Genomic DNA, 12,916 nt, shown 5'->3' with positions numbered 1-12,916 from the left:
ACTATTTTCATGACTGCATTAAGATGTGTAGGCTCGAGTTTGTTTACTGATGGGTTTGAAAGCTTGACGACCTTGCAGAGAGACAGTGTCAGAGTCTTAAAAACGCTCTCTGCGTGTGCTTGAGCAGGTAGCAGTACGGTGAGAGGAGCAAGTTCCACGAAAGACACTTTCCTCCTGTTAGTTAATGAAAACAACCTGGAAGCTTGTAACTGCACACATTTGAGGGGGAAAAAAAATAATTTTAAGTTTTACTTTTTCTACAGCTCTGTAGGAGCTGTATTCTAGAGTTAATTTTAGAGCAAACTTGGATGCACAGCTAAGCAGCGGGTGAGTGAAAGTGGTGATACACCATTAAGAACGCTATTGCAGATGCTGTTGCTTCAGTGAGTTTATGGGCTGACAATTCATTTGAATAGAGAGCAAGCCGAAAGAGGAGGTTTGAAAACAGGGGTGATACAATGGACTGTTGTTGCATGCAGACTGTTAGGTAAGCAGTGGTAAATAGATAAAGAGTGCATGTTGACAGCAATTATTGTGTGCTCTGTTTTGAAAACTTAATTGTGCCTTCTGCCAAATACAGCGTTACTACTGCCGGGGCTGCTGTTAGCCGGTTATTTAACTTCACTTGTGTAATAGAATTGTGGTTAGATGCCTCGAGGCAGGTATCTAATGTTTTCTTCCGCGCAGCTATTTCTCTGTTAGGTGGTAAGGCTCGCTCGCTGGTGGTGCTGCTCTGAACGCTCTGCCCGCACACAGCGGAAATTCTGACGACCGGCTCCAAGTTGCTCCCATTCCTGCAACGTCGCTCAGAGCCCGTTGTTGGGAGACTGTCGGTGTTTCCATAGTAAACCCTGGCTCTGCAGCCTGAAGCCCTTCAGGGTGGAACTTGGCAAACAGGCCCAGGCCTGATTTTGCTGCCACTGAGCTCAACTGCAGGATCACAGACTGAAAGAGCAAAGCGGTTCTTCTGGGGGTTTTGAAACAGGTATTGCATCAAGGATACTTTGCATGGCAAAAACAACTCTTTCCAAGGATTATTGCGCGCACGCACGCTCTTAACATTCTGTTGGGGAAGAGGGTTGTTCTGATTAAAGAGAATTTTCCTGAGAGGAAAAAAATGACTGAACAGGCAAACAACCCAGCTCAGACGCTGTTTGAGGTTGCTTAACTAAAGCTACACTGCAGCAGATTATTTGATACCCCAAAAACTTAAATTCTAAAAGCAGCATTTTTTACTTCAAGAATCGTAAGCTCTCTGCTATAGAGAGCTTTACGCTCGTGAAGAGTGGAGTGCTTGCTGGGAAGTTTGGGTGCCAGCAGCAATCTAGCTGTGGCAAAATGGAGCTTCCTCTGTGCTCAGTTGTTCTGCCAAGGCGGCAAGATTATTCGCCTCAGCTGAACTCAAGGAGTTTCAGATATTGAAGTTTCTGGATGTCCATATGGTCAAACACGTGTAAAATGAATGAATTTTGGGGTTGTTTTCTTCTCTGTTTTTAAGTTAATTTAGTTATTCTGCTATTCTGACACTTGCAAGTGGCCACTCACGCAATGTTGAGAGATGAAATTCTGGTTTTGTTTGTTTAATTGTATAAATAATAGAATTTTGTACAGCAAACCAGGTATTTCAGAGTGAGGAATGAATGAAGGTAACAAAAAAATTAAAACTCGATTTTAAGACGTTTTAAGCCAAAGTATACCCAAATTCTGCTGTCAAGTTTTTTCCACATTTATGAAGTTTAGACTGTTGCTTTGTGTGTGTCAACTTTATTTTTAACTTAATCTAGGAAGTAGGAGAACCTCGGCTAAACACAGTTCAAAGTGATAAAGGCTGTGAAAGCACAGAAAATCAGACTGTAACCAGAAGCTTCTTGTGCTCAGTGTGTTGAATCCAGGTCCACAGGATAGGCTTTGTGGCACTGCAGCGTTAAACTCTCTAATTTATCTGGTGTTTGAATGACTCACACTGAACACACCTATTAAGTAACCCCTAGTTTCTTGCATAATTCTTTCCTGCCTGTAACAATTGGAGGCTACTTGAATGATTAACTCTTCCTAGTCCTAAATCTGGCACCCTTACTGCAAATTGAGAGGGGGTCTGAAACTGCAGAAACCTTTTGGTTTGCTGTCTTGCTACCTGGGAGCAGTTCATGATTCCAAAGAATATACAAGGCCCATGGAGGACCTCTAACATTGCAGGTAGAAATACAGTGCAGAAGGAAAATGGCTCTGTTCATCTTGGTGGAGAAAAGCATGCAAAAGATGCAGAAGCTGCTAAACTGAAGGAGTTGCCTGTTGGTAAGATCTTCTTGAATGTCCATGGCAGTACTTCCACTGGCTGGTTTGTGATGTTAGTCCACAGCCCTGTTACGTCTCCTGTTGTCAACACCATGCATGGTTTCAGCCTCTGGAAGCTTTTTTTTTTTTTTTTTGAGGTTACCGTGGAAGTTAAGATGTACCTCACTGAAGTCTGCTGTACTTGCGTTGCAGATTTATCTATCCTACCCCATTTCCTTTCATCCATCTGTCCATACACACATACGCCACTCAAGCTTTGTATGTTAGAGCTTTTTTTGCATGAAAAGATACCAAAGAGTACAGTTTACCCCGACCTCTGCTCTAGAGAAGGTAGAGAGTTCCTAAATCATGAATTAGCAATGCAACCCCATGCATACTGCATTAGGGCAAGGAACAGTGCAGCAAGTGATGTGTGCTAATTCAATATAAACTAGCACAGAGTGGCACAAAACTACAGTATTCTGCAGTATTTGTGAACTGCAGTGTTCTGAGGGCTTGACGTGGCCCTTTCCTACATAAAAAGGGTTGCATTGTGCACAAAGATGTGAAAGAAACACTGCCATTCAGTGTGTTTCAGCTGTTTATCTGTAGGGAGTTAGTATTTGCTGTCTAGTTGCTTTTTTGGTGGGGTTTTTTTTTGTTTGTTTGTTTTTTTTTTTTTTTTTTTTTTTTAGAACTGGCCAGAGGTCTTGCATGATCAGCACAGTGCTGCTGCTCACAAATATGTGGCTGGCCCCCATGGCAATGAAGTCTTAAGCATGTACAGAATTTGTAGGTGGTTTGGTTCTATCTCCTGTTTACAGCTTTAAGAATAAAGCTTGTTCATTTTAATTTAACACTATGTGTGTATTGGTTGAATTCACATGTCTTTTTGAGCCATGAATAAGCATACTGACCAGTCTCCTACTGCCATGTTAAGAATAACTGTGTCTTGAAGAAAGAGCTGATGTTAAAACTCGCCTGCTTAGCTTAGGTGGGTTGTACTGCAGTTGTTCTGAATGGAAAGAATTTAGCAGCTTCAATTAATGCTGATTGTGTGGAATATCACGCGGAATATCATGCATCTGCTGATGAGAGGCAACAGCCACTTCCTGTCTTTGAGGATAATGTGGTTTCTGTAGTGTTCTGTGATGTTCATTAAAGGCCTCCAAGTTTTGACTGTATTGCTGCAAGAGAATTGACTAGTGGCATAGTTCAGTTTTCTACCTACCGAAGTTTCACATCAGCCCTGGAACTCCTGTAAATTCATTTTCTTGAGCTATTAAGACTCTACCATGATCATTTTGTTGCAATGTGCTGCTTGGAGCTTGCTCTGGCCTGTGACGGAGCTTGCTCTGGCCTGTGACAGTTGCTCTGGCAGATGTGATAGTAGTAACCTAAACCCTCAGAATCGGGCAACTTTGCCAAATCTTTCTGAGACAGTTGAAATGTATCCCTTCCAAAGCAGAGGTGTGACGGAATGGCTGTACATCCATGTCTCGTCTCTACAGTATGCGTGATCACATTACTTATGTACAGCAATGGGTTTTTAGTAGCTCCATTACTTAGCTTTTTTGCTTTGGCTCTTTTTGCCTCTTCTCACCTCGATTATTTTTACAGAGGCTTCAGTTGTGTTTGCACATTCAAAGTACCTAATATTTTGTAAGGCAGACTTCTCGTTTCCTACTCAGTATTTAGAACTACATCTACCATTGCAGGCACAAGGAATCCCCTCGGTTTTAACAGGAAAATTTTCTACTTCCCCTCTTTCATTCTACTGTGTAGTATTTACTGTAGACAATGTACGTTGCATCTGTCCCTGAAGGAGAGAACTAGTAGTTCCATTGCTGGCTGGTAATACCTAAGCAGTGAGTCCCCTGGGGCAGAAAATATTCCGGGTGGTTGCATTGATACAAGCTGCTTCCTAAGTTTTTGCTGCTTGGAAGCAGGAGGTTAGTTATTAAAATGGGAAAATAGGCATGTTAATTCAACTTGAGAATTCTAAGCTAGCTAAAGCTTAAACCCAGATGATTTTGTATCGGTGCGTATACCTGTACTGGGATGAATCCTACTTAGGTTTGCTATGGGGCAGAAAGGGTTTGCAAATTACTGTCCCTTGTACACTCAACACTGAGAATGAGATGCAAAACTAGAAAAGCCGTAGAACTCATGCAGCAAGATCTGTGCTGACTGTGTGTCACTTACTCATAATGCAGTTCCTTATTATGATTAGATAACATTGCAGATTTCTTGGTTTTCCTTAAGCCTTCTCTGCAATCATGAAAACAGTTGAAAATTTATTTCTGCAAAGTCTAAGAGGATGTTGAACTAGACTTTCTGTGACTTTAGATATCTCACTGGATTTGAATGAGGCTTGTCTTGCAGTACAGAGGGGAAATAGTTGATTTTTATTTCTACAGCTGCTTGCACGGCTGGATGTGTACTACACCAGGCAATATCCAACTGTCAGCTGTAGATCAGCTACCTCCATGACAGAGATGGTGTTGCTCTGCCATCTTATGGCAGAGCTGAAAACAGAACACAACACTTCCTACTTTAGTTTCAATGAAGATTACTTTATGCATATTAATGTGGGGCAACTAGAAGAATAAATATGAATACAGTTGATTCTGCTATTTGCTGTATTTTAATTATAAATAAGGAAATATCCCGTCATTGTTCATTAATCCTGTTTGGCTTGGCTTTCCCCATCTCCCTGAAATTGCTTTCTCTTTGGGCTTGGGCTGACTCGGCTTGTGCTTTCCGCACTCCTACATTACTCTGGTAGCAGAAGATAGTAGACAGAAGACTACGTTATCTTTTTAACTTTGTTGCAGACTTCCTCTTTGGCTCTCTTTTTCTCTGTGTCTCCATTTCCATAGTTAAAGGTGGGGACTGTGAATCTTGCAATCTTTCACAAAGAAACCCAAAACCCACTACCCAGATTTCAGCCCAGAAAGTACCCCCAAAGATTTTTTTTAAATCCACCTTTCTACAGTTCTGGCGCAACATAAATAGCTCTATGAGCATGCTACTTTGTCACTGTTCTCCCTCTTTTCTGGCTTTGACCTCTCAGTCTAAACCAGTAGCTGAGGGCTGTGAGCCTGCTCTCTGATTCTCCCTATGCTGATGGCATTTTCCCCTGGGTCCTGAAAATAAGGTATTTAGCCATGGAGACCAAGCCTGGCCAAGAGCAAACAGACCGTGGTTATGTGCCAGTTTTCTGTAACAGTGGAAGCTGGTCTCCGTTGACTGATCAAGAGCAAATACATGGATTACTTCTGGACTTCCTTCTCCTGGACTTTCAAGCTACTTTGACAAATCATTTGTCTCTGATCGCCTACCCTTTGGACTCGGTTCCATCTCCTTGTAAGGCAGTGGTACCCTCTGTGAAATAGGCTGTGCACTGATACCAAGAGTTTTGGACTTCCAGTGCTGACCTTAGCAGGCACCTGGAGTGCTATTCTTTTATGTCCTCTTCTTGATGTGATATGAAGTACAGACACTGTACTGGCAGCATGGCCACGCTAACATAATACATTTTTATCTTCAGTATGTTTCTGAAAAAGCATGCAAGAATTCATCTCATCGCTGTTTGCCTGAGATGGCGTATTTATGCATTTTTTTAAGCACTGTAATACTGTAAATGTTTTTCCCATGTTAACATTGGATATTAAAATGTATTCACTGTGCTCTCCAAAAATCAAGTAATTTGTTGGATTTATTTTGGACCATGTGTCTGTTATGCATCAATTTAATAAGAGATGTGCGGTTGATTCAATGTAATTATTATGAATGTCTTCCATGTAGCAGGCAAATTTTCCTTTTATACCTTGCTCTATTACGATATTTTGAACCTTGTTGGAAGTTAGTATGTAATCAGAGTTTGCTGGCAAATATGTGTCTGGGGCAAGAGTACCTAAAGCTGGGGACGGGTCTCACTTGTATTTGTTTCACATCAATGACAGGGACAAGGTTGTATGGCCCCTTCTACCTGATGCTACTGTTGCATCTGTCACTTACCAGTATATACCTCATTTATAGTGTCAGGTATAAAAAAATAATGCAGTCATCAAAAGGCTATACCAAAGGTGGTTCCTTACGTTCAGCTCCTATGTTCAGGAGCTGTTTGTGTTTCATAATAAAATGCTAATGCCATCATAGAAATGCTTAATCAGAATGGGCGTTCAGACCTCGAAAATCTAGCATGTCCGGTTACGATTTCCTAGAATCAGGCCCAAAGATGAGAGAAGCCGTAAGCAAAGCATGAGCTGGTATTTGTATAGGTGAGCTGGAGATTTATTCCTACGAGATGGTTAAAATAAACATATCGGAATGATTCCTATCAAGAGGATGGTGAGGGAACAAATGATAAATCTTAATAGGTGTATATATATATTTTTTTAAGTGGCTTAACTAGTTACACTAGAAAGCATTTGATTCTTTATCATTGGTCACGCTGAGAGAAGAAATTACATTCTTGGAAAAAAAATTCTGTCTCCTAATGTACAAAGCCTGCTTGATGAACATTTGTTCAGCCAAATCATGCCAGATTGCACTAGCATCGTTTCAGCTGTCCTCGTCGAAGTGTGGTATGATATAAAAATGCGCTTGTTTAAGTGTCGTACTTGCCTTGCAGCAGTTAGTTAGCCGCATGAGGCACCCTTAGGGCTCTTCTCCATGCACACAATACCGACAGTGGGAAGGAGATCGAGGAGGGATGGAGGAAGGGATGGATGCACTCGACTGTTGTCTGTGTGCACGGCAGTGCAGAACAGCCGAGACAGCTGGCAGCAATGGAGGGCCTGTTTCTCCAGTGCCTTACAGCTCCTATAGTGGGGGTGCCTGCTGAGTGAGGAGAGCCGGGACCTCGCGCCCTTTGTGCTCACAGTAACTTCTCTGTGGTGCAATGCCTCGTGAGCTCAGGTTCATTGCATTTCAGGCTTTATTCTGCGGGATGTGAGAGGATGCCAAATAGAGCGTCTAGATACCTGCAGGACAAACCCAGTAATTGCTGGTATGTTAGCGTAAAACAGCGCGCTTAGTTCCATGAAATTAATGCTTTAGTGTTCCTCTGGTTTTGATTTATGTTTACACTGAGGAGCTGCCACTGTGCTAAAGACTATGTATTTCATTAGCAACAAAACGTTCCTGAGGGGATGCTATATGTTTGGGAGCTAAGCAACCAGCATACTTCTGACTGTCACTGGTTTGCTTAATCCATATGCCAGATTTTCCCTAGCTGAAAAGCGTTAGTATCGATCTTTCCTTACAAAGCATTTTGAGATATTCAGGCCAAATACTTGAGCTACGCGCAATTGTGTTCCCTTTCTCTTCATTTGTCCTTTTCCCAATTAATCGGTTATGCTGTAGATGTAAGGCTGGACTCTGTCCAGGGGAAGCTTTGGCCTGTATGTTAACACACTGTGCTTTTCGTAGCCTGCAGTATTTTTGCATTTGTTGACATTGTTCATCTTGTTTGGTTTTGGTCTTGTTTACCTTGAAAGGTAAAATCTCTGTCCATAAGAAGACAGCTACAAAAGGAAAACGTATGCCATAGCATTACTCATCGCAGATGCAAGTAACTGAGCCTGTATCGACAATTCGCATATATTGCTGAGCTCTGAAAGCAGGAAAAATGGAGCTGTTGTGAAAAGTGGGAAGGGGCCAGCAGGTGGTGTTTCTTTTAGTTCTTGGTTACTGGTTACTTTTGGCTAGTATAGCAACTATTGAGCTTTGCTTTGCCTAATGAAAAAGAGCTTAGTGCATTTTCCTCTAAAGTTGTGCTCCTTTTTTGCACAGGAAACTCAAATAGATCTTGATGCATATCCAAAAGCCTGAATTAAAGACCAAATGTTCTGGGAAACATTGTCTTAGGGGGTTTCTGTGGGCTCTCATTCCACGGAGTACTCTTTCGAACATTCTTGCTATTGTACACTTTGTTCTGTGCCCTGACAGGTCAACTGAAGAATTTAGGAGGATGTAGCAAGTTGAAGTAAAAACATTATCAGAAGCCAGCCTTTCTTGTTTTACTGCTCCCTCTGAGTCCTTACTGTAGTTAATTAGAGGCAATAAAACATAACTAAATGTCTCTCTGTGAGGCAAGAACACTGGCCCTTTGAGTTATGTGGAGGGCTGTAATGGGAACACAGTGGTAGCAGCGGAGGAAATGTTAAAAGCACGAAGTCTTAGAAAGTAGTCTGCATCCAAGGGAATCTGATATATTGGGCTGACTAATACTTGGGACGATGTGGAATGGACCTAAGTTGTGCAGGGGTGGTAGCAACTTTCCTATTTGAACTATGGAGTTACTAGGTGACTGCGTCTTTTAACTTCTGCTATGCTGCTAAAAGTCTATAAAGATACTTTGCCCTTTCAGGGATCTCCACACCTTAAGAAAAGGGACTTCATGATCCTAGAGTGTGATAGTTGATACTTAAATATGGCAGAACATTTAGCTGAAACATGTTTACTAACCAGAACCAGACAGGAGGTTGTAACAAAGCTTGGAACAAAACTGAAAACTATGGGTCTGTTTTTAGGACAATAAAACCCAGTCTGCATCTAAAACCCAGTCTGGCTGAAGTTTCATGATTGCTTTAGATATTTTAAATTGTAAGTGGAGGCTGCAATCAAAAGGAATGGACTGATCTGTCTAGTGCACGCAACGCAGAGGAAGACTCCTTTGCATTGGCACTAGCGTTCAATTTTTGAGCAACAGCTTTGATCAAGAAACCAATCCAGCTATAAAAGCAAATCCAGCTATGTAAAAAAAGAAGAGTAGTCAGCTCTCCACACAGCCTGACCAGAACTGGAGCTAGCACAAGGGGAATGGCAGCAACAGGCGCTTTCATGGGAGATGGGGCACAACTGCCCTTTTAGTAGCAGCCCAAACTTGGCTTGATTTAAAGCTATCATGAACCTACAAGCACTGTGGCAACATGATCTAAAAAAGTACGTGAATCCCAACTGAAGGTGTAACGTGGCAGAACGGCATGGTTCTGCTGTGAGATGAGACGGTATTTGTAGAGGGGGAGAGGGAGAAACATGTTTGTGAGTTGAAGAGTTATTCAATGTTTTGATTCTAGCAATGGAGAATTTCAAGGAGGTAATTCCCTCAGCTTTTCAATACATTGATCTTTGAAATAATATGAAGGCTTTGGCTGAAAAAAGTGAATGGAAAGTTAACCTCTCTCAATGGGTGGGTGGGTGGGTGGTGGTGGTGATGTTTTTTTAGCATATTAAAAGTGATTTTTGTGCTGGTGCTATTCAGGGTCTTTTATATGCATCTTAATGCCTTCTTTCATTTTAGGGAAATGGTAGGCAATAATGGGCTTATCTTGAGAATGAAACTTGATTTTCTTGTTACATCAAACTGGCATAATTTGAATCAAGTCATTGGAATTACATTAGGCTAAAACTGGTGAAAAATAAGTTTGGAAAACCAAAATGCATGCACAACTATCAAAATGTAAACACATTTAATCCCCATTAAAACTAAACCTGCTTTCAGTTAAGAACTACTGGATTCATAAATATAATACATGAATGGTAAGATTTATGAAGTTTAATATTTCAAGACATTATATCTTGTTTAAAATATGAAACTGTTAATTTCATTGAGCTAACAGGTTTTCCAGCAGTGACCTTGCAAACGGTTCAGATATGATCAGTGACCCTTGAAAGCACAGCTCATTGTGTTTAAAAAAACCAAAACCAACTCACAACCAAACCCAACAAAACCCCCTCCTCTTTAAATGTGTCTTTTCTACTGGTCTTCTAACAGGTTAATTGCTAACCAGCATTTGCTGCTTGTTTTACCCTCCCCACCCTCTGTCCTTCACTCCTCGTTCCCTCTTCTCTTAAACTTCACATTGTCACTCAGTGAATAAATTTTCCACCTTTCTTCCTCCTCGGACAGGAGGAGCAACACGAAGCAACTTCTCTAGCAAGAACAGAAAGTGGGTTTTTACATCTTGCAGTCTGACCATCTCAGTTGTCTGCTAACCTTCACTGAAAAGCAACCTGCGTTCTCTCCCACCAGCCCTCAACCCCCTTTAAAAGCCCCTCAAAACCAGAAAAACAGAGCAACCATTCTGGAAGGTTCTGATGATGAATATTAGTCTATTCTATTCTATCTATATTCTTTGCATTCTTTTGGTCTTAAACTTATTTGTACGTGTGCGTGTTTGTGTTTTTAATAATCTCATAGGAAGAAGCTATATATATTTCTACAGCATCAAGCATACTTTGGGGAATAAAATGCTTTTAAGTCAAATGCACAGCAAAAGAAGGGACAGGGCAGACTGACAAGCATCGATTAGCACCATTAATTTGGGGCTAGGGACTGGCTCTACCTGCTAAACCATGGATCAGGCCTCATGGTCATTTTGGACACTTGGTGATTTAATGGCTTTGATTTGTCTTACTACAAAGGTACAGGACACTAACAGGTTACGAAGCCAGCCCTGCATTGAGATTCGGAGCACACGCATGGATGGAGATCAAGTCGTAAGCTTTGACCTTTGCCTTTCTTTGAGGAACGATGCTGGCGGCTGCCTGCCAAAGCTGCGAGTTTTAGGAGCAACGGCAGCTATCCAGTCGGGAAGTAGGTAAAGTCATTAGTGCCTCTGTCTGCACACAGGACAGAGATAACAGCTTCAGGAGAAAGATAAATAGGTAGCAAAAGAGGAGAACAAAGAATAGTAGGACAAGAAAGCCTGCACGTCTGTTTTGCCATCCCAGACAAGGAGCAGGTTGTACAGAACGTGCCCTTCTATGCTTTTTTCTTTCTGACATCTTTGGCTGCTGCACAGTAAGTGTTGCCTCTCTGTCATAAATTTGAAATTAGCTGATTGTTTCTCCATTTGCCAGTGGGCTGGAGGTTTCTATTTCTCATCGGTAATGTGACAGATGTAGTTTGCACAGTGTCACTTATAACTGCAGAGATTGTTTATTCTTGGTTTTGTATCATCCTGTTGGATGGCATCATTCCAAAGGATGGCATTGTGGCGGGTGATCAGAGAGCTCTGCTGTACATGGAACTGATTTGGAGGGTTGGGGTTTTTGTTTTGTCCCTGCAAAATACAAAGGAATTAATAAAGGAAAGCAGCCTTCAAGGTTTTTGCTTAGAACTGGAATGATGCTGGTGATGCAGGGTTCAGGAGTTGCAGGATTAGGAATCTCCACAGGACTTGTAGGAAAACTGCAGTCTTAAGAAGTTCTGTATATTTATAACAGAAAAAACAACTGCAACTCAGTTTTTAGGACAGAGTTTGTATTCAGTTGTTTGTTATGAAATTACATATTTAGAGTAAAAGCTGGTTTTTGTTATCCCCTGACTAGCAGAGGAAAAGAACAACAAAAACCTAGAATGGAATAAATAAATAAACGATTGTTGGGACGTTGACTGATGGTGGATTGGGGGTGTCTTGTGAAATCCTTGGCCAAATAATAGAACATATTCAATAGACTGGGGCTAATGCGTCACGTATAAGATTGTTTTCTTTGAGAGCCCGAGCAGAATTAAAAAATGTGAGTCTTGTCCATAGTGATGGTAACCACAAAAAGAGAAACTTTAATTACTGTTGCAACTTATTTTAAAAGAAGATATATTTTGCATTTACCTGTTGGCATCTTGAAAAAATGTACTTTTAATAGGTTATGACTATGAAGGTGTTCAAGACTGAAAGTTGTATTAACATGCATGTATTATTTACCCCATGTTTCTGTCTTCAAAGTTTGATGCATTTCCCGTGTGAAAATATGTTTCTTGTGGGAATATTGAAGATGGAAATATTGAATTATTCTTTACAAAGAGAGGGGAAGCTGAGAATCTCAACCAGTTAAGCCAAGAAAACAAACAAACAATGTTTTTCCCTGTCCTGTGTAAATATTTCCTTGTTCCCAGGTATAAATATCCCTTGCCCTTTCTGGTACAAACAAACTTGTGGCTTCTGTCATCCAGAGTAAATCTGTTGCTTTTCTTGATGACTTTAATGTCTTACTTGGTGCTCATATATTTTATATGAATTCAAGATAGTTCAGATAGTATTTTAATTGTATTTACCACTTTGTTCATTCATTTCCAAGTCAGGCAATACTTGCTAAAACTGATGAGACAAAAGTTTTAAGTGGTGAATTCGCAGGGTAATTTAACTTATGCTTTCTGTTTTGTGAAATGTTTTAATTTAGCTGCTGATGTGTTCCTTATTTAGGATTTGAATAGCCTTCTAAGAGACTTGCGCTTAAATTGCTATTAAAAGTGGAGCTTAGCCATCAAAGCGACTCGGAACTGGCCCTGCTGATGGCAGCAATACTGAAATATTTTTAAAAAGCTGAGCCCTGTCCTCCTTCGTCACCTTTCAAAAATGGGATGTAAGCACTCCTCTTTAGAAAAAAAGACACTTCGATGCAGAGAGCTATCTTTGTCTCATACAACACTGAGCATGCTGCCAACAAAATGATAAGCTTTTCTTATGTTCCTCAGGACTGTGAAATTGGCTAACTATAAAGTGTGCAGGAAATAGAGAGTATCGCCTCTTCAAGAGCTGTAGAAATCGTAGGGGCAAATAGCAGTTGACATTCTGTTCATGTGTGTTCTACTTCGATGTGTAGGGTAAGTGTTGCTAGCAAAGCATGC

General features: G+C 41.0%; 1 protein-coding gene across 1 annotated transcript in view; it reads left to right on the top strand.

The window, feature by feature from the left end:
• Window positions 1–12,916, top strand: part of OVCH2 (ovochymase 2) — a 34,662-nt gene that overhangs the window by 989 nt on the left and 20,757 nt on the right. The window lies entirely within an intron of this gene.

The sequence above is a fragment of the Mycteria americana genome, chromosome 5, assembly GCF_035582795.1.
Source record: "Mycteria americana isolate JAX WOST 10 ecotype Jacksonville Zoo and Gardens chromosome 5, USCA_MyAme_1.0, whole genome shotgun sequence".
In the NCBI taxonomy this organism is placed as follows: Eukaryota; Metazoa; Chordata; class Aves; order Ciconiiformes; family Ciconiidae; genus Mycteria; species Mycteria americana.
Note: the sequence above shows the minus strand (reverse complement) of the source record. Positions and strands in the feature narration are given on the sequence as shown.